Source organism: Arvicola amphibius, chromosome 7 (genome assembly GCF_903992535.2).
Source record: "Arvicola amphibius chromosome 7, mArvAmp1.2, whole genome shotgun sequence".
NCBI lineage: Eukaryota > Metazoa > Chordata > Mammalia > Rodentia > Cricetidae > Arvicola > Arvicola amphibius.
Window position 1 is genome coordinate 51,522,856 of NC_052053.1, and position 21,649 is coordinate 51,544,504.

The window sequence follows — 21,649 nt, forward strand, 5'->3', positions numbered from 1 at the left end:
GATGAGGAAAAGGAAGAGCAGACTGGAGTTCCTCTTGCTCGGAGTGCACGTGATGTAACAAACAGCTCCCAGTGTGGGCTGATGCAGGCGTTCATCCCGGCGGGCTCTGCCGCCCATCCATCCAATGGCCCACTCGCCAGGATGGGTGTCCATGGCCCTGCCTGGTTTGGGCTAGAGGGTCCTGCTGGTCTGCTGACCGTTCCTCCCACACTCTCACCCTGTCACATGCCTGCTCTGTGGGAACCCAGCCTCAACAACACTTTGATGGAAAAATTTATGAAGAATCAAATTATTGCTGCTGGGAGGGAATTAAAACCATTTTTCATTCCCCGCATCCCCGGGCCACGTCTGCGGGCGCCACCTTGGGAGCACCGCACGTCCCATCCCTCTTTATGGCCCGCCATCACGGGCACAGATTACAGCTGCAATTCTCTGCTAATCGGTTCTGGAGCAGGGACAGCCGTAAACACCAGGCTCCAGCCCTGCCTCCCTTCCCGGGGCTGCCATCAGCAGCGCCCACGACAAAATGCTGTGGCGCGGTGGACAGGGATGTCTCCTGTTCTGTTGCTTCCCTGGCACTGGCCAGAGCACTCAGCCTGGGGGCAACCCCCATACCCACCTCTATTCGGTCTGGCAGACTCCTATTTAACCTCCAACACCCAACTCCAATGCCACCTTCTCTGGGAAGCCTTCTCTGATGCTGCCCTATTCTAGGGCACACGGCCTCCCCTGCCTGCCTCTGAACTTCCTTACTGCCTGAGGTTGCTCTGCTGCAAAATGGGGTCAGCAGAAGACAATCCTGAGGATTTGACAGGACTGAGCATCTGAGTCAGCAGGAAGCCATTGTGTAGGTGTTTAAGAGGGTTCAACTCTAGTGGAGTGGGGATACCTCAAAGCAGGTTATGGCTTTTTCTGGTTCTCAGGGGGCCTCTGTGTACATTTGTGGTGTGGGTATGCAAAATCTGAGTGTGGGATTGAGGGTCAGAACAGGTGCTCGAGGCAAGTAGGAACCCTCTACTGCCAGCTCAGCCTGTACTTTGAAAGGAAGGCACAGACTGGGTAATTTTTTTCAGAGCCCCGGCCTCCTTCCCAGAGGCAAATGCCTGCCCCTCTGTCGCTCTGCACCTGACCAAGGTGCCCAGTACGGGCTGCAGGGATCTGAACAGATGGGTCCTAGCCAGGTCCTGGCCAGCTTGGCAGGCCCAGGTCCCAGGCACATCTCGTGGGCTCCAATGCACAGATCATTTGAGGCTGCAGAGAAGCAGCAAGCAGGGTGTGTGCTGGGGGTGACCTGCATTCAGTGACTGTGCCACCAAGCTGGCGCTCCGGCATTCAACAGCCACACTAATGCCCTGGCAGCAGGGGGTGGATTGTGACTTTCTCCGAGCTTATCAACACAATCTATTATTAATACCCCTCCAAAGGCTCCAGCAGCCGCTTCCAGGCCGCACAGCCGCTCGGGGCATCATCTGTTATCTAGATTGCAAGAGCCTGGGAAATAAAACAAATGACACGCACTTTATAAACGGAATGTGCCGTCCTTTCGGTCTCCAAGCATCTCTCCGCCCAATAAAACATCGGGGGGCACGTATGAAATACTCACTCCCAATTACAGTGCCGGCTTTGTCTACCATGCAGGGATAGAGCGAGGGCTACACTAGGGTGCATGTGTATGTATATGGGGGTTCCCTCCTCTCTCCAAATCCCTTCTCTCTCTCAGTCCTTCCACCACGGGCACATGGCTGGAATCAGAAGCCGCTGAGAGCCAAGGAGAAGCAGATCAGCCACAGGCAGGACACTGCCATCACTGGGAAGCTCATGAGCAATTCCTCTCTCCCAGCTTCAGATTGCTTTGTGTGTAAGGGGCTCAACGCTGAAGCCTGCCTCTCAGTACAGCAGGCAGGAGCTATCAAACACAGGGCTGGGGCACACACCTTGACTCCACAACTTCAAGTGCAAACCCAGGGCTTTGCATGTCCTAGGCGCGCACTCTATACCCGAGCTCCATCCCTACCTTGCTATGTGACTTTGGGTAAGACATTGAACCTCTGAGACTCCAGTTCTCCATCTTCTCCATAGGAGCACTTGGGCTGGGGTGTAGCTCAGCTGGCAGAGGGCTTGCCCAGCATGCATGAAGACCTGGGTTCCATCCCTGGCACCGGGTTAAACCAGGCTTTGTGGTAAACACCTATAATCTCAGCACTGGCGGACAGAGGGGCAGAAGGATCAAAAGTTCAAGGTTGAGGCCAGTGAGAAGGTTCACTGGCTGTGCAAGTCTGAACCCGAGTTCAACCCCTCAAACACAGAAAGGTGGAAGGAAAGCGAGAGCAGGCCTCCGTGTGCACGCTCTAGCACATATGCCCTCCCGGTACACACAGCAACAGAAATAAATGTAAAAGTCACAGGTCATCTCTGGTTATGCAGAGTTCAGGGCTAGCCTGGGCTACATGGGACCCAGCCTCGAAAACAAACAAAAAACAAGCCAGGCAGCTGTAGTGGTGCACACCTTTAATCCCAGCACTTGGGAGGCAGAGACAGGCGGATCTCTGAGTTAGAGACCTGCAGAGTAAGTTCTAGGACAGCCAGGGCTACACAGAGAAACCCTGTCTTAACCCAATAAGCATGGACCACAAAGCCATGATTTCTGGTAGCAGGTTCCTGGCTGTGTCCACAAGTCCCAGCATGCCTTGCAGAACCCCTAGGGCTCTGGCCAGTACCTCCTGCTCTCATCTGCCCCAATGGGTCCTCCTGCTCTCCTGACTCAAAGACAGGGCAGATCTGAGCACCAAGCAGGCTTGGTGGCCACCCACCTGCATGATCTCTCTAGGTCCTCACAGACCTGCAGGGCAGGGACAGACACTTGTCCAAGATCACACCCAGCATTGCTCTGACCCTGTGAGTCCAGACAGCCTTGTCTCTGGTTCCTGCGCCTATGCACCTGCCCCAAGGCTATGAGTTTCCTGGAGGCCCAATCCACTTTACACCTCATGATTCTTCCTCTCCATAAAGGGTCTGGACTCTTTACAAACTAAACTGAGGGCTGGGACTACAACTCAGCATGTTTGCTGAACATGCAGGAAGCTGGGTTTGATCCCTAGTGTTGCATAAAGCCAGACAAGGTGACATACATGTGTAATCCCAACACTCAGGAGGTAGGCCAGTAAGTTTAAAGCCATTCTTGACTTTATATAGTGACTTTGAGGTCAGTTTGGGATACATGAGATCCATTCTAAAAATAATAATAAAATGAATATAAACCAAATAGAACATCACTGTGTATGCACATTTTTTTTTCACTGATCGCTGTGTTAAACATTCTGTTGTGAGGACTGCCATCTTTGAAAGAGTCCCAGGATATGAAGACCCATCTCCTTCAGCAACTGGTTTGGTTTGTCTAAAGCACAATTTATTAAACTCATAAGAGGCTTTAAAAAAAAAAGTCTGAAAACAGTATTTTGCGGAGGGTTTGAATGTAGATCACAAATCTGGCAGACTAACTTCTTAGCCAGTGACTACCATGGGGTGCATGGAACACAGGTCTTTAGCTGCACACAACACTGGCCTCTCTGAGATGTCTTCAGCCAGTACCCAGAGTCCAGGTGGCACATGCCGCGCTCAGAAGCCTGACACTTTCAAGCCCTGGAACCTTGTTTAAGTACATACTCTTGTGCCTCACTGTCTCCATGTGTTTAATGGGGACAAAGATAGATGCTACTGATGTGGAGGTGGGGGTAAGGGTGGTGGCAAGGCTCCTGACTAGATAGGTAAACAGGAACTGTGATTGCTGCCATTAGGTCTTCAAGGGTCCCAGTGCTGGGCCTGGAGAGATGGCTCAGTGGTTAAGAGCACTGACTGCTCTCCAGAGGATCCAGGTTCAATTCCCAGCACCCGCAAGGCATCTCACAACTGTCTGTAACTCCAGTTCCAGGGAACATGACATCCATGGCAAAACATCAATGCACATAAAATAAGAATAAATAAATTTAAAAAATAGTCCCAGCACCGGTTTAGCATTCTCAGCGAATGGAAGTTCCCTTTCCTCCTCACTGTAGAGCATGTCCAACTGGGGCACCCCACAGTTTGTGGGTGCTGGGGATAACTTTTATTCCACGTGTGTGCTCATGACTCTCAGTGGGACCTTCTTCAGCCTTCACTCAGCAGTTTCAGTGGCGAGTCTCAGCCTCTTGAGCCTTCTAACCACTACATCTCCCCAGTGGACACTGCCACTTCTCAGTTGATAAGGAAACAAGGCTGAAGACGCTCAAAAACTTATTTTCCTTCCTTGCTGTAGCTTGGAAATGTCTCACGAAAGCTCATATGAGGTTAGCTGTAGCACTATTAGCAGGTAGTTCCTAGGGTGTGGCCTTGAAAGGGATACGGGGGTCCTGGAAACTGCCATGAGGCTCCGTTCAGCTGGAGGCTTAAAGCCACTATGTCAAATGATCATGGACCAAAGCCTCTAAATTCATGACCCAAAGCAAATCTTTCCTTCTTAGAAGATGATAGCCCCAGGGGTTCTGTGACCGTGATGGAGAGCTGACACAGTCCTTCACTGAGTCAAATCAGACTTGAATTTGCTTCATAATACTTGAGAGCACAGAATAATCTCAAGGTAAAGCCCAAGATGAAATCATGGCTCTCTAAGCCACATCCTGGCCGGCCACCAGCCACCAGCCGCCATGTTTTTCAATCTGCCCCTGCGCCCCCACACACAACAATTCCCATCTGCTTCCAAGGTCTGCCTTCTCTCTCTCCCCTTTGCGCATCTCCTTCTCTGTGAAGGCTTCCCTGATACATAGTCTCAGCCGTTCTCTGCGTGTCCAATGTCCCTTCTGAGCTAGGAACTGGCTTCCCTGATACATAGTCTCAGCCGTTCTCTGAGTGTCCAATGTCCCCTCTGAGCTAGGAACTGACTCTGGGTCTAACTCATTTCCAGGTCCAGCACTGAGGTTATTGGTGTTTTGCTGAACAGATGAACAACTTTGGAAAAGGGGAAAATGTGATGGCGGCCAGGTTGGCTGAGAAAGAAAATTATGTTTCTTTAAGGGGCTCTAAGAGCATCATTAGGTAACAAGACATAGATTTGTTCTCTCTAAAACGCACAACTTAAAAGAGTCTGTCTGTCTTTGTCAAGGTTTCTGTCAGAATGTCACAGTGGGTGAGGCAGACACTTCCTAGCTAAGCCCCAGAGAGCCTGGCCTCTACTGCTGGATTCTTCTCCCCAGCAGAGACCACGTGAATGGGTACTAATGGCTTGTGGCCATCTGTGCCCACTCCAGCACCTTCCTTGCTTCATCCGGCCACACTCTGGAAGCTGGTTCTGAGGATGCCTGGCACAGAGCCAGACTGCCTGGTCCCACAGAGATGGTCACAGCGTGGCAGGTGATCTGCCAGGCTGTGCTCACCACAGGAAAGTGGGATGACCAAATGTGGAGGACAACTGGGGGCTTCCTGGGGGGACATGTCATGGGCTTAGGGAACTGGTTCTGGGGGATGGCAGGAGGGGCTCTGAATCCCAGACCTGGCCTACTAGCTCCCCTGACAGCTGACTCCCTGTTAGAAGACAGAAGCAGGGCACCCACCTAGCAGCTGTGATAGTCCTTCTCTAGGTCACACCCAGGTGGTGGCAACCTCCAGATTCCACTGATGGGACTCAAGATAGCAAGAGCTCCCTGTGGTATGGGGTTCTTACAGTTGTGTGCTGTGGCACCCTGTGGTGTAGGTACAGGGGTGAGGGACAGGCCTTCAGAGCCTGGGGACAGGACCCTGGACAGTAGGTAGGAGGGACTGCAGGAGTCAGCCCATCACTGGGACTTACTGACATCTCCCTGTGAGTCTGTGCATCCTTATCATTCCGGACTTAGCTGTTTTTTATTTGGAGACAAAAAGGGGCCCGTTGATGGAATCCAACTCAAACCAGCTGTAAACATCTGCTTTGATGCGGCAGGAGCCGCAGGCAGGCCCGGAGTGCATGTCAATCAGGCAGCTGGAATGTGCTGCGTGGCTGGCCATGCTCACTGGCTGCGGGTGTGGTACCTCCTGGCCTGCCAGGGCTTGGCAGGGCCTTGCTGACCTGCTGCCTGCCCAGCCTGCATGAGGGTTGCCCCAAGCTTCTCTTAGCCCTTTGATCCACCTCGGGGCCACAGTGGGGTTGCTCCAGCCAGAGCGGGAGGTCACAAGCGACAGGCAGGCTGAGACCAGCCCAGCTTGGAGCCTTAGGTATTGTCATCATACCAGCAGGCACACATTCTGGGATCCCACAGACACTGGCACCTTCTCCATGCCAGGGACTAAATGAGGATGGAGCTGGGAGCAGACGAGTCGTCCATCCCAGGCCCCCAGGCCCCATTCTCACAGCTGTGGGGACATTCCATAGGTTAGAATAGTGTGTGTCTATCTGAGCAAACAGACCGTCACACATACAATATACCAAAGGAGACAACAAAATGTCACAGGAGCAAGGAGGTATCTGGAGGGCTGCAGCTTTAGAGAGGGCAGTCAGAGGCAGCTGGGACATCTAGGAGAGGGGTGCCAGCTGCGGAGACCCTGGGGTTGGGGTGCACACCAGTGTCAGGACACAGGGCACTGTGGCTGGAGCAGGTGAATGAAAGGAAGGGACCCAAGTGCAGGCAGAACTGGGGCAGGGCTGATCATGTGACCTGGGAAGGCTTTGAGCTAATAGACTAGCACTTAAAAGTCTTTTTAAACATTTATATTTGTTTGCTTATTTATTCAGTGTGTGTGGGGGGATACACATCTGTCTGTGTAAGTTCTCTCCTTCAACCATGTAGGTTCTGGGAACTGAACTCAGATCATCAGTCTTGGTGGCAAGCACCTTAACCCACTAAGCCATCCATTTGGCCTTCTGGGCTGGCATCTTAACTGGCCCTCTCTGGCAACTGTGTTGCTCTGATGGATGAGGAGCAGAAACAGGCTTGGGGACACCAGCCCAGTGACCTAGGCCAGGTGAGGTTAGCATCGGTCAGCATCCTGAAGTAGCCCATCCCCCAGAAGTCTTCCTAAGGAGAGGATGCGGAAGGAAGGGGGGGCATTAGAAAGGAAAGCCAAGGCATAGCAAGGGAGGGGAGAATGGGGCCTCAGATCTGGACAGGGTAGGCCCAGGGGCAGCACTACCACCTAAAGCTCTGGAGAAGCTTAGATGGGAACATTCACATACACACAGGTATGGACATGAGCACAGACACACACAGATACATACATGTGCACACCCATGCAGTCCTACAGAATGTGCTTGTACCATGTTCCCTCTTTAGTGAAATTTATTTTGGACTGGGGCGGGGCACTACTCTGAAACCAGACACTCCTGGGTAATAGACAAGGGCCCTCTTGCCACCAGGAAGAGACAAAGTCCAGGGCAGAGAGGAAGTGGATGAGCCCCTACTCAGCATCTGAGCACCTTCCCAGGAAGCCCTGTGGTCCAGCTCCCAGGATGCTGATCCAAGCAGAAAACCCACAAAAAGCCAGCTAAGGCAACCAAGTGTGTGAGGGCACCAGGCTGAGGCTTTGTCGGTTTGAAGAGTATGGGTTATGATCTAGGCCTGCAGAAACAGTATAGCCTGGGTGGTAGGGGGTTTGCCTGGCGTAGAAGGCGGCTAGGGTTTGATCCCCAGCCCCACATGAAGGCAGGTGAGTTAGCACATGATTGTAATTCCATCACGTGGGAGGTAGAGGTGAGAAAATCAATGGCCTGATGTTACTCTAAATCCATAGAGAGTGTTGCTGTCCCTCACCATGTTTATGTACCTACTGTGTGCCAAGCCCTGGACTGCTCCTTCCTTTCCTCCTGCTGCCCATCCCTGCCTGCCCCAGGAGCTGATCCGGGTTCCTTCCCCGCCCCCACCATCACTGAGGTCACAGGCTCCTGTCATTGGACCCAATAGCCAGTACTGTTACTACGCCACTTTGTCTTAGAGTCTATGATTTACTGAAGTGTTTCCTACAGACCAGACCCCGAGCATTCTTCAAACACGTTCCTCTGACTAGAGGCACGTCCAGTCTCATTACTAAAGAGAGGAATGACGTTAGAGAAGGCATTAGGCTGCAGCTCTCTCCTGGTCCCTTTGCGGGGCGGAGGAGGGGGGTCTGTTCTAGAAGCTCTTTGTGGCTTCTTCTTGCCCACCTGGTGATAACTTTGTCTCACTCTGTCAGCTCAGAGTCTATGTCCAGGTGCTGTCCTCAGCTGGAGGTACTGAGGACACCTGTGGGTCACGCAGTCCATGTGGAAGATGAGAAAGCCCATACCATGAGACGTGGAGCTGCTGCCAGCTTTGTCTTGGGTTCCTCCATGGCCAGAAAGGGCTGGGTCCAGAATCATGTGCCAGGAAGGGTTGTGGAACTACGGTAAAGTTAAGTGGAAGGCAGAGCTGGGCAGTAGGAAAACTTGCTGGTGACTTTAAAAACCTCAACAGAGCTAGGGGAGGGGGGTGGCCCTTATCTGTAATGGATGATTGCCCAAGTTCAAAGCCAATATCTACATAGTGGTAGTGGATCCAGATAGTGAGTTCTTATCTCAAAAAAATGCTAAAAAAATATTTCAGAGGTGGAAAGACAAGATAACGTATTGAGTAAAGTTGCTTGCTGCACAAGACTGAGGAGGACTTGAGTTCAATCCTTGAAGCTCACAAAAAGGTGAGAGAACCAACTCCCTGAAGATGTCTTCTGACCTCCACAGGTGCACATGCACACACACATACAATTTTATTTTTTTAAATATTTATTTATTTACTTATTATGTATATGTATATACACACATTTTTAAAAACTGAATAGGGTTCCAGTAAGGGAATGTGTATGTTTGTGTATGGTGGGGAGTTGGCTTGAGGGTTGAATTCCACATAGAGACAGACAAGCAGAGGGGCCATCCCAGGAGGGAGCAGCTGGAAAAAGCATGAGGACTAGAAAGGCCATTTGCAGGGCTAGGCGGACAGTGCATTAGTTAGGAACATGTTGGTAAGAATGAAATGTCAGAGAACAGGCTGAAGGCCCAACACTCAAGACCTGAAGATAAGCACATATTTTTGTCCCGTCCAACAATACAAACATGCACCTATCAGTCACCAAACCATCCACTCTTCTATTCACTTATCCATCTTCCATCCATCCACCATCCCTTTATCAATAACCCATCCATAGATCAGTCTAGCCAGTCAATCACCCACTCATCTATCCATCCATGCGATTGCCCACCCATCATCTATCCATCCATGCGATCGCCCACCCATCATCTATCCATCCATGCGATCGCCCACCCATCATCTATCCATCCATGCGATCGCCCACCCATCATCTATCCATCCATGTGGTCACCCACCCATCATCTATCCATCCATGCGATCGCCCACCCATCATCTATCCATCCATGTGACCACCCACCCATCATCTATCCATCCATGTGGTCACCCACCCATCATCTATCCATCCATGCGATCGCCCACCCATCATCTATCCATCCATGTGACCACCCACCCATCATCTATCCATCCATGTGACCACCCACCCATCATCTATCCATCCATGTGACCACCCACCCATCATCTATCCATCCATGTGGTCACCCACCCATCATCTATCCATCCATGTGACCACCCACCCATCATCTATCCATCCATGTGGTCACCCACCTATCATCTATCCATCCATGTGGTCACCCACCCATCATCTATCCATCCATGTGACCACCCACCCATCATCTATCCATCCATGTGGTCACCCACCCATCATCTATCCATCCATGTGACCACCCACCCATCATCTATCCATCCATGTGACCACCCACCCATCATCTATCCATCAATGTGACCACCCACCCATCATCTATCCATCCATGTGACCACCCACCCATCATCTATCCATCCATGTGGTCACCCACCCATCATCTATCCATCCATGTGGTCACCCACCCATCATCTATCCATCCATGTGACCACCCACCCATCATCTATCCATCCATGTGACCACCCACCCATCATCTATCCATCCATGTGGTCACCCACCCATCATCTATCCATCCATCTACTCAACCACCCATACATTCCCCTATTCCCATCCATCTACCTACCTGTCTGTTCTTCTCATCATTCATCCATCTACCATCTGCCCATACCTTTCCCCAACCATCTACTTCCCTCCATACCTGCATGGCCTCAGCCATCCACTCACCCACAGACTGCCTACCCATCCGTCCCAACCTCACACTGCAATGTCAAGTGTTAGCATTTGCCAGATGCACACCATGGCCAATTGCTCTGTCAGGTGACAAGGACTGAGTGGAAATAGGATCCAGGTCACAGCCACAGGGCTCTCTTGGTAAAGGAACAGCACCATTCAAGGGAAGGGGGCTCTGCAGGAGGGATCCAGGACACAACTGTGCGACAGAGCGTTGACCAAACTGGTGTTGTCGCTCACCGTTCTAACTCCAAAGGTTTTGGCTTCTTTGTACATAAGCCGTAGCAGGGTTTAATTAGGGTTCTATCAACACTGATAAACTGCTGTTGAGCTAGTGTGTTCTAGAAGAAACTCCATTAAGGCAATTTAATTTTTTGATCAATTTTCTTTCTAGTATAGTTAAATAATTTACAACTTTTTCCCTTTCATTCTTTTATTTTACTAAAATTATTTTTATTGAGATAAATGATTTTTTTCACAGATTTTTTTTTAAAGAACACTTGCTCTGCTGCGGGGTTTGTGTCCACCTCGAGCCTTGCTGATGGCCAGTGACCACACGTTACACCTGCTTAGCCTCCCACCAGCAGTTGGGCTTCATGCTGATGTTTTATTTACCGAGGTAAATCTCCACTAGGAGCAGGAGGGTGTCTCTCAATCCTGCCAACTCAATCACTTCAGTTTGTTTTCACAAATCTTACCAGGCAGCCAATGAAAACATGCCTACCCAGGGACCAAAACACGGGGTCAAGACAGACTTTAAGGTGTCCCCAGAATCTATGTACTCCCTCTTGGCCTTCAGGAACTCAGACAGCACCTCCTTCTCTTAATCCCCGTGACTTGTGTCTCAGAGTCTGGTCCTTTACTGAATGAGTCTGAATCTCACCCGAGAGCCTTAAGACACAGTGTTGAGTATGGATACTCTGCCCCATGTGCCCCTTGACATAGCCATGCTCTCTCAGTCCAAACCTCCAGCTGCGGTGAGTTACGGCCCATGCTTCTCCCTGATCATTCATTTTTGTATGCAAACATTTCTCTGGTCCTCTGTGATCTGAACTCACTTTGTGAAGCATACTAAGGTCCTACCAAACCTGGCACTGTTGAAACCTGCCCCAACCCAGAGTTCACAACTATACAGAAAGAGCCTTCAAAGATCTTGGGATCTGTGGCCGGAGGTGGTGCACGCCTTTAATCTCAGCATTTGGGGAGGCAGAGGCAGGCGGATCCCTGAGTTCCAAGCCAGCCTGGTCTACACAGCCAGGGCTACACAGAGAAACAAACAAATAAACAAACAAACAAGAAATAACCAACCAACCAAAAACAACATAAAACCTACCGAAACAAACAAACAGGTCACTGGATAACCTTTGGAAAGAGGGTCCCCTCCTCAGTGAGTCTGGGCCAGCCGCAGAATGCCTGAGGCAGGCAAGCACCATACTTTTCTAGGAGTTGGGTAGGGGGTTGGGGAAGAATGGGATGGAGAGAGGAGTTCGAGAAATGGGAGCCTGCGAGTTGTCCTTGGGGTGACTTTTGGGGGGATGTAATTATACTTGGTAAGTAGAAGTCCCTAAGATGAGCCCCAGGATTCTGAGAGGTGGGTGCAGGAGGGGCTGGCTGAGAGTGAATACCGGCATGGAGGCGTGAGGGTGGGACCTCTCAAAAGCCGGGGGATCACTCCTGCAGGCTGGGGGTGGCCGTGGCAGGTTAAGCCGAGTGCCCCTGCAGGGCAGGGTATACAAGCCCGCTCTTGCAAGGCCACTCCTGGGGACCCCCCTCTACTGTTGGCCCGTTTAGTGGGTAACTGATCGCCCCTCGCCCCGCCCCAGCCGCCCGCTGCCCGCGTGAGCCGCTTAATCACCGCCCGCCCGGCTGCATTAGCATAGTAATGGCCTTTAAATTGAGCCTCTTTGTTTTTTAATTAAGCTCCCAGCAGGTACAGAGAAGAGCGATTATTGAGGAAGCTGCCAGCGCTAATCGCCCGCAGTCATTTGACAATTAAAAAGCGCCTAGCTTTAACCCTTTCCCTGCGCCCGCAGCAGTCCCCCCAGCGTTTAGCACCGGCTGTGTAAGCGCACGCTTTCGAATGGGATCCCGGATTCCTCTCTAACAACTCAGAGAGGTCTTTGCCAACACCCCCATTTTGTTGAGGGGCAAACTGAGGCACAGAGTAGGGAGGTAACTTGCCCACGGCACACACAGTTTGGGCGTGGGAGACAAGAGTTTGGCAGACCGGTTGCTATGGAGACCCCGTGCCCAGGCTTGGCGCCTTGCAGCGCCCTCTGCTAAGAACACCTTCCCACTTAAAGAGTCTGGCAAAATTTTCTCACCCTTCTAAGCCCTTGCGGGCGCCCCCGAACGCCCGTGGAATGGAATTCCCAGGCCTCCTCTCCTTCCCCTCACCCATTCCACACTGTGTGCGGGCACAAGGTTGGGGCTCCCGCACACCTGGGAACAGCTGTGTAAGAAGATGCAGGAGTGGGCTCTACCCAGATGGGTGGGTGGCCCACCAAGAAGTGGGACAGGCAAATTCAAAGACAGGCACCACAATTCCAAGTCCAGTCCCTCTGGGGAGAGGTGGTCAGAGACACCACGCCCTCCCCCTGTTCGGAAGGAAGATTCTTGGGAAGGCTGCAGTACGTACAAAGAATCAGAGGCACCACCAGCATGACCTAGAAAGAAAAGCTGAAGGGGAGGGGACAAATGGAACTAGAGGAAAGCGGCAGAGCGGGAGTCAGTCAATGGGAGGGTTTTACAGACTTCCCAAACAATTGCACTAATGTTTGCCTGGGTAATGCCTCCCATGATTTACCACTGAAATGGTCAAAGGCAGCAGGCTACCGCCTCCTCCACCGTATCCCTAGTCTTCAGGTACCCTTCCCAGAGGCAGCCTGTGCCTTGGTTGGGGTCTGCTTCCTGAGAATGAGATAGGTAACATATGGGTGTGGGGATCCATGCACCCCCCCACACCATAAGCTTGTAAGCTTGGTCTTTTGTAAAGAAGACTGGTTGGATCTCTCTCTCTCTCTCTCTCTCTCTCTCTCTCTCTCTCTCTCTCTCTCTCTCTCTCTCTCTCTCTCTCTCTCACACACACACACACACACAATTTCCTAAAGCACTGACTTCCAGCTGCCAGGTCCTTCAGAGTAGGCTCAAACCGGGATTCACCTAACCTGCATCCCGCGGAGGGCTTGTGGACCATCTAAAAGATTTTGTCTTACTCTCGAACCATAGGAAGCCATTGAAGGGCTCTAAATGGGGAGTGGCTTGAGAGATTTACATTTTCAAAAGATCACTTTGGCTCCTGGCTGGAGCCCTTGAAGATCTGCTGTTGGAGTCCCACAGGAGGCTGAGCAGCGTCTGGCTGGGGGTGAGAAAGTGGGAGACGGTAGTTTGGGATAGAGCTTTGGGAGAGAGCGAGGGAAGGCTTAGGGCTGGAAGGAGGGTGTCCCGACCCCGCCAAAGCTGGGATGAGACGGGACACAGGATGGTGGAAGCAGGCTCTCTGCCATCTCAGGGCAGGCTCCTCCCATAGTGTAGACTCCACAGACACCAGGAGAAGATGCTGGTAAGCCTACTCCCCCACAGTGTTCCAGGCTCTGTCCCTGTCTGGATCAATTTCTCAGGGGCTCTGACCCCATTTCACATTCTCTCTATTCTACTCCAGGTCGAGCTGAGGGAGCCTGGCAGTGGCGGTGTCTTTCACAGAACTATCCCCAGGGAGTGCGGGACAAGAGGGAAACTCGGATAGAAAGAGAAGCACTTGGCCCTGATCACTAATGTTTCTCTGTCCCAGGCTTGGGATTGAACTAGGATAGGCTGTCAGCACCCTGGAGACCCCTCTCACTCTTAGTTGGGGTGGGGGCAGTCAGGGCCACCCACCGGCTGCCTTGGCCCCTGGACAGAGGCAAGGAGCCCTGGTAGGCAGCTAGGGGTTAACAGCCAGCCCACCCCCATCTATCAGCTAACATCTCCCAAACAGACAGACAGACACGGCAGCTGTCCAAACAGGCCTGTGTACCTGGCCACAGTCGCGGAGGGGACAGGGCAGTGCTGTTTACTCAGCTCCTACCCCTACCACACACACACACACACACACACACACACACACACACACACACACGGGCATTTCTATGCAGTCTCCCTTGGGTTTGTGCCAAAGGTTCGACAGTTCATAATGCTAATGTTCTGAACTGGGGCTCTCTGGCCTCAAGTGCTAGGCTGATTGGTCCAGCCCAACACTGTCACTAACCATGAGCAGAGAAGCAGCATTAAACTGCTCTCAGAGCAGAAACTGACACCTGGAGCATGGAAACCGGGGGAACCATCTCAGACACCCTGGGGGCTTGCCAGGCCCCCTTCTTGCTCCTTCATGGCTCCCTGACCAGCTCCTATGGGGGTTCCAAGGCAATGGTATTATGGGCCACCATTCACTCCAGATGAGTGGCCCAGGAGGCCCAGGTATACTCTCAGTGATGAGCTGCCTTCCACCTCTTCACTGGTCCCCAGGTCTGGTGCATCAGGTCCCCACGTCAAGCCATCAGCATGCCCTCTCTCCCTCTGTTGGCTCCCCATGCACTCTGCAAGTATTCCCCAATGTACTTCCCCGGGGAAAGCATGTGCCAAGCCCCACAGCTAAAGCACAGGTCCCAATAAGCAGCAAGATAGGGGCTGGAGAGTGGTTTAGTGGTTAAGAGTGCTTGGTGCCCTTGCAGAGGACTAGAATTTTGTTCCTGACACCTGTGTTAGGCGGCTCACAATTACCTGGAATTCCAGCTTCAGCCTATCGAATGCCCTCTTTTGGCATTCATAGGTACACACAGGCACTTGCACATGCGATGAGAAAGAAAAAAAGAAAGAAAAGAAGGAAGGAAGGAAGAAAAGAAGAAGAAGAAGAAGAAGAAGAAGAAGAAGAAGAAGAAGAAGAAGAAGAAGAAGAAGAAGAAGAAGAAGAAGCAGCAGCAGCAGCAGCAGCAGCAGCAGCAGCAGCAGCAGCAGCAGCAGCAGCAGGGCGGCCGTGGCAAGGTAGGTGCAATCTTGCGGGAAGGACAAAGTCCACGAAGCACGTGTAAAGTCCTAGCACCATGTAGCATAGGCTAGCAGTAGCATAGGCCAGCAGTGGGAAATGCCCAACTTGACCAAGGTGCCCAGAGAAGGATGCCCTCACTTATCAGGGCTCTCATGAGCTCGGGCTCCCCTAAGGGACATATGCAGCCCTAAGAAGATATCCTCTCCCTAAGGCCAGGCTCTAAATGGCTCCTCAGTACCCCTACCCAGTGTAGCATCTTTAGAGCACATGCTGGGCCTGCGAAGGCCTGGGTGGGGTGAGGGGAGGCAGGACACCTCTCAAGTAACGGATTGTAAATTCCTGGGCCCCTGGCTTTCCATCCCTAACAACCTCCTCTCATGGCCACAGCGCCTGTCCCTTCGCAGCCAATTTAAATGAGGGGTCCCAGACCTCGGGCGGAAAGCATTCCAGACTCCAGAGAGGGGGCAACTATTGTTTCTTTGGGAATAAAATAAAATAAAATAAACCGGATCTCTGCGGCGACTAATCACTCTCATATGTGCTGTGGGGTTCCCAGTGTGGACAGTCCTTTACAGTGTGAGAGCCCCTGGGGCACAAACCTGGCTGCCCTGCAAGAAGAGCCCGTGAGGGAGGTTGCTATGGGAGAGATAGAGGCAGAGGGCAGAGCCACCAGACCCTTGTCTAATTTAATCTACTCCACAACGTCACAACGACTGAATGTTCCATTTCACAGAGGGTACAACTGAGTCTCTCATTTAAGGTCAACAACCAGTGCCTAGCCATGTCAGGAAGTCTCGTGGGAACTGCCCTGCACTGAGTGGCCTCCCTGTGTGAGGGCCACGCACTGCCCTTGTGAGGGGTCCGGTCCCACCAGTCCTGCCCCAGGCAAGCCTACTGTAGCCACAGCTGGGGCCTTGGAAGCATCAGCGCTGGGTTTTAATAAGGAGGATGAATCTTCTTGGAAGCCTCAGTCCAGGAGTGGGGGGTAGCCAGGCAGCCGACCTTAGTTCTCCTGCCCTTCTGAAGGTGGGGAGGGGAGGCCTGGCCCAGTGGCCTGTCACTGGCCGCTGGGGGCCTGGGCGGTAGGGGGTGGCTGCCCTGGGCCTGGAGGGAGCTGGCTCTTCTACCAGAGTAAGCTCACAGGATATTACACAGCCTTTGTGTGCCTGGTGACCCAGCTGCTGGTTATTGAAAAATTCCACCGCTCCGCACAGGGCAGGCCTTCTGACCCCTCATCCCAGGACGCGCCTATCTTTCAAAAGATACAGGATTAGAGCAGCAGGCCTTACCCTGAGCAAAGCCCGTCTGGGGTGTCTGTGTTTTCGTGGCCTCACGGGATACTGGTTGGAGTGGGTTCTTGGCGCGGGATTTAATTAGTTGGAATCATTCTGTGATTACTGTGGCGACTATTTACCCAGGCACTCAGCAGTCTGAGCCCTACTCAGAACAAAGATGGGCCCCTCGGCCCTGGGCTGGTCAGGCCAGGGGCCCCAGCTGAGCTTGGGCCCAGCTGCTGGGCGGGCAGGGAGAGCTTTGGGCCCGTCCAGGCCTTCTGCTGGAGCACCTCATTTAGTCGATATTTGTGGGTTTTCGAAATGCAAAGCATCTACATGGGGCTTTTAAAAAATTAAAGCATCTCGAGAAATTTATGGCCAACTTCCGAGTGGCCCCTCCCCCAGCTCGTAGCTCTGTCGCGGTGCTCAGGCAGAGGTAGTTTTCTGGGGTGGGATCGAATTCCTGCAGAAGGATGATAGGGGGGCTATGCCCAGAGGCTGGCCTGGCTCCCACTCTGCCTTCTAAGGTGTTCCGTGTGTGTGTGTGTGTGTGTGTGTGTGTGCGTGCAACCACACATATGTGGCAACCTCTCGGCTTAGGGAGGTGAGCTGGTGCATGCCACAGCTGATTTCTCTTGCTTGCAACCCTTCCCATACCATGGGAGCTTTCCTAAGGCCAACACTGCACTGGGGAACACCAGTACTATGAGTGTACACGTATGTAGTCTCTATGTCCTCTCCTGTGCATGCACCTGCCTGTAAATGTCACATGTGCATGCATACTGGATTCATATCTACCTGTCTGCAGCTGTTCTGCTCGTGGTATATGACTGATGTTTAGCCGGCTGTGTCTACATCTACACGTGCCTGCAAATCTGAGTGTGCCCCACCCAATGCACACATGCTGTGCACATGGACCTATACACACTGACACAGGCCATTGAACCAAGAGCTGCACATGTGTTCATCCAGTGACAGGCATAGCTCCAAGCATGTTCACACATTCATACACAATGTCTGTACACACATGTGTGTCCCCACGTATGGGGATATCAGCTGCCTGGACCCATGGGAGGCTGCAGGGGTAGTTTTGCAGCCCAGAGTCGGGTGTGACTTAGAGATACTTTGAATTTTGTTTTGTTTGTTCATTTATCTATTGACAGGGTCTCGCTTTGCAGCCTTGGGTGGATTGGAACTGTCTCTGCATCCAGAGAGCTGAGATTACAGATATGAGTCTCCATAGCTTGCTAAGGTAGTTCTAACGTGGGTTAGGACCTGTCTGGTCAGGAAAGCTTCCAGATCAGACTACAAGGCAGATCTGGGGTCTGACCTTCATTTAGGCAGGACTTGTCCCAAGCTGTCACCAATCTCTGTCCAGCTTGTCCTCATCATCCCCTGAAGGCTTCTTGGTTCTCACCTCTTTCCTCACTGTAGCCATGGCCGCTGGGGCCTATGTCCTGTTGTGGCTTGGGTCACTTCAGGGTCACTTGCAGGTCAGGGACAGAGAAGAAAACCGCTGGACAGAGAAAGCCTTTAGGTGTAATGGCTCCCTTGATTATTTCTGCCTTGATGTAGAAATAAGTAACCCTGACCCTACTCCGGAGACACATGGCCTAACATCTGTATGACTGTGAACACCTACACACGCAGCATCACACCTACATGAAGCCACTGGAGCACCATCTACTTGTACCAAGAGACATATACAGTCACGCACAGGCACACACAGAGGACACACAAAACCCTGGTAGCAGACACATGGGAACAGTGAAAACAAGGACACAATAGACACTGGCCTACACAGGAGGGGGCAGGCACATCACATGTGTTCTGTGAACACACACACACACACACACACCACAGACCTGAAGGAAACTGTTCTCAAGAGGCTGATTCTCAGATGCTCCAGTGCTGACTTGAACATGGCTTGTGGCTCGTTACTGATGAGCCTTGGGGCAGTGAGCTATCCAAACCCAAGGTTGGCTGATGACCAGGCAGGACCCCTGACACTGCTGGTCCCCACCCCCAGCAGGAAGTCAAGGGTCTGCTCTGCCCTGAGACTGCTGGGCCCTCCTTCAGGCCTCTCCACTTCTGCTCTGCTCATAGACACCATGGAGGGCCCTCTGATGCCCACCTCTGCTCCCTGGGCTTCCGCGGGGCTGGTTTTCTGGCATGCCTTACACCAGCTTCACGAGTCACACCTTTCTGTCCTCATTCCACCTCTCTGCCTCACACCCTGGGACAGTCATGCCCAGGGATGACTCCCAAGCCTGCTGCAGTCTTTGAGTCTATTAATGGCCCATGAGGTTGATGGACCTCTTATTTATAAAGCTTCCCAAAGGCTTCACAAAGGAGGGCTGTGCAGGGCATTTTCTCAGAGCTGGGCAGCAGAGGCTGCCCCCTAATGACTTTCTTATCGCCATCCTGGTTGAGCACCACTAGGGGCGCATGGGGGACATATATAAGTGGGGGACCACAGGATGAGGTGGTAGCCTCGCTGGAGTCTGGAAAATGTACACTCCAATCCTGCCTCTATTTAGCTTTGAGGTCTGGGCCCCTGGCATTCATCCAGGGCCTCAGTTGCCCCTATTTCTGGGAGTTTTGAACCTGCTTAGATGGCAAAGTTACAATGAGACCATGGGTGCTAAATGCTCAACACGGACTCAGAGGGTGACTCCAACATCCCCTCCATTCTGCTTCAGTGGCTATCATATCCCAGAGGGACCTATTCCAAGGTCCCTGCAGATCTCAGGGACCTCCACTGGTCTCAGGAAAAAGTCTCTGTCCCAAGCCCTGGATATTATAGTACTTCCTGGTGTCTCTCCCTCCCTTACCTGTCCCATCCACCATGTTAACAAAACTTTCCAAGCCTATAAACACTGTATCCCTACCTGCACTTTCTTACCAAAGGACCTGGCTTCAGCCTCTCTGCTTGCCACAAACTATCACCCAAAGGAAAGCAGGCTTGGCTTTCCCAGGGGCCTCCCTGGGGGCCACTCAGAGGCAACCCGCCAGAGCTTGGTAAGCACCTGCTGTGGGGCAGGCAGAGGACAAGGGGCTGGACACAAAGCTCACACCATCCCTTCTCAGCCACTGACTACTTTTGGCTGGCTTACTTTCTTTCATTGTAAATGTGACAGAGCGAGAGAGAAAGAAAGAGAGAGAAAGAGAGAGCGAGAGAGAGCACCATGTGGTGGTCAGAGGACCGCTCTGTGCAGCCAGTTCTCTCTGTCCACCTTTGTATTGGGTTCTGTGGATTGAACTGACAGCTTCAGGCTTACACGGCAAGTGCGTCTACCTTCTGGGTCTTTCCACCAGCTCCATGAACCATCCATTTCTTCTGGAAACTCCAGACACCCTCAACCTGTCTCTATCCACATTCCTGATCTCTGTGCTGGGACTACAGTTCACCATTCTTAAATGCCAGGAGCCTTGATTAGTGATGGGTCCTCTTGTGGCTTCAGTTGTCACTTCAGTACCCAAAGCCTGCAAAGCTCTGCCTTCATTTCCACAGCGCTGGCTGCTCCTCCAGTCAACATGATGACCATGATACCATCTCACAGAGGGCAGAACTGAGTTTCTGGTCCACGGTGACCAGCTATTATCTGACCAAGGCAGCAGGTTCTCAGATGCACAGGCTCCTGAGAGATGTCCTGCAGCTGCTGGGGGCTCCATCTCCCAGGCTGCTCTGCATGTGCCTCGGGGCAGCAGAGCCCCGGTGTTCACACTCCAGCTCCTGTCAGTTAGCATATGTGCACAATGACAGATGCACTAGGATGCCTGCTGACACGATGTGTGTGACAGTCAAGCCCTGGCATGGAGATGGTTAATAAATCAAGGCTTGCCCATTCCCTGGACAGTTGTGTCTGCCAATACAGGTTAATTTGTGTGCATTGACATGTGCAATGGTCCTCGGCATTTTGCTGAGCAGGGAAGGCAAAAAGTTAGCAAAAATACAGGTCCCATGGAATGGAGAGCCAACTGGATACACTCAGCATGCTCAGAACATGCTCCAAAGAAGCATATTTGTGAAGCCCATCAGGAAGGATCAGAGTTCAGATCCCCAGAACCCATGCAAATGTGATAGCTGCCTCTAAACTCAGCACTCTGGAGGCAGAGACAGGTAATCCCTGGGGCAAGTTGGCAGTCAGACTAGCTCAAATCAGTGAGTTCTAGTTTCTATAAGAGACTGTGTCTCAGTAAATTAAAGTGGAGAGTGACTGAGAAAACTATCTAATGTCAGCCTCTGGCCTCCATGTACACACACACAGACATGTGCACAGTACACATTTGGACACATATACTCATAACCAAGCCACACATGGAAGAAGGAAGGAAGGACACAAGGATGGGAGGATAGGAGGAAGAAGGGAAGGCAGGCAGGCTTGTGATCATCTTGGTCATGTGACTCCAGGGAGTGATGGGATAAAGAGAGGGTCCATTCTGTTTAACTTCTGCTTTGCAGCAATGGTTTTTATATAGAATGATAAAGGGATGCAAGAAATATTTTTTTTAAAAAAAGAAGGCATGAAAAAGAGAGAAAATGACCATTTCTGCCTGAACCTGGATCTTACAGAGGTGTCACTGCTTTCCAGGGCTGAGGTCCCTAGAAGCCACCTTCCCGGGTCCTCCACTGTCTCTTCCGTCTCACCTCTCTCTACCAACAGCAATTCTTAGCTGCGGGCAGGGGCGATGACTTTGTAGGTAAAGTGCTCGCCACACAAGCGAAAGAGCCTAAACTGGGCCGGGTGGTGATGACGCACACCTTTAATCCCAGCACTCAGGAGGCAGAAGTAGGCAGATCTCTGTGAGTTCCAGGCCAGCCTGCTCTACAGAGTGAGTTCCAGGACAGGCAGGGATACACAGAGAAACTCTGTCTTGGAAAAACCAAAAACCAAATCAATTAACCAACCAAACAAAATAAGACAAACATAAAAAGAGCCTAAGTTGGGATCCCCTTCGCCGGTGTAAACACTGGGTATGACGGTGCACCTGTCATGATAGACACACAGGTCAGAGCACAACTTTCCAGGGCCGCTCCTCTCTGTTCACGTTCATGTGAGGTTGTGGGTATCAAGTTCAGGTCTTTGGGCTGGGGAGGCAGAGATGGGGGTCCCTGGGGCTCGCTGTCCAGGCAGCCAAATCTGCTAGTTCCAAGTTCTATGAG

The 21,649-nt window shown here is 51.9% G+C and overlaps 1 protein-coding gene across 3 annotated transcripts in view; it reads right to left on the reverse strand.

The window, feature by feature from the left end:
• Window positions 1-21,649, reverse strand: part of Lmx1b (LIM homeobox transcription factor 1 beta) — a 75,257-nt gene that overhangs the window by 5,282 nt on the left and 48,326 nt on the right. The gene's annotated exons all lie outside the window — the stretch shown is intronic.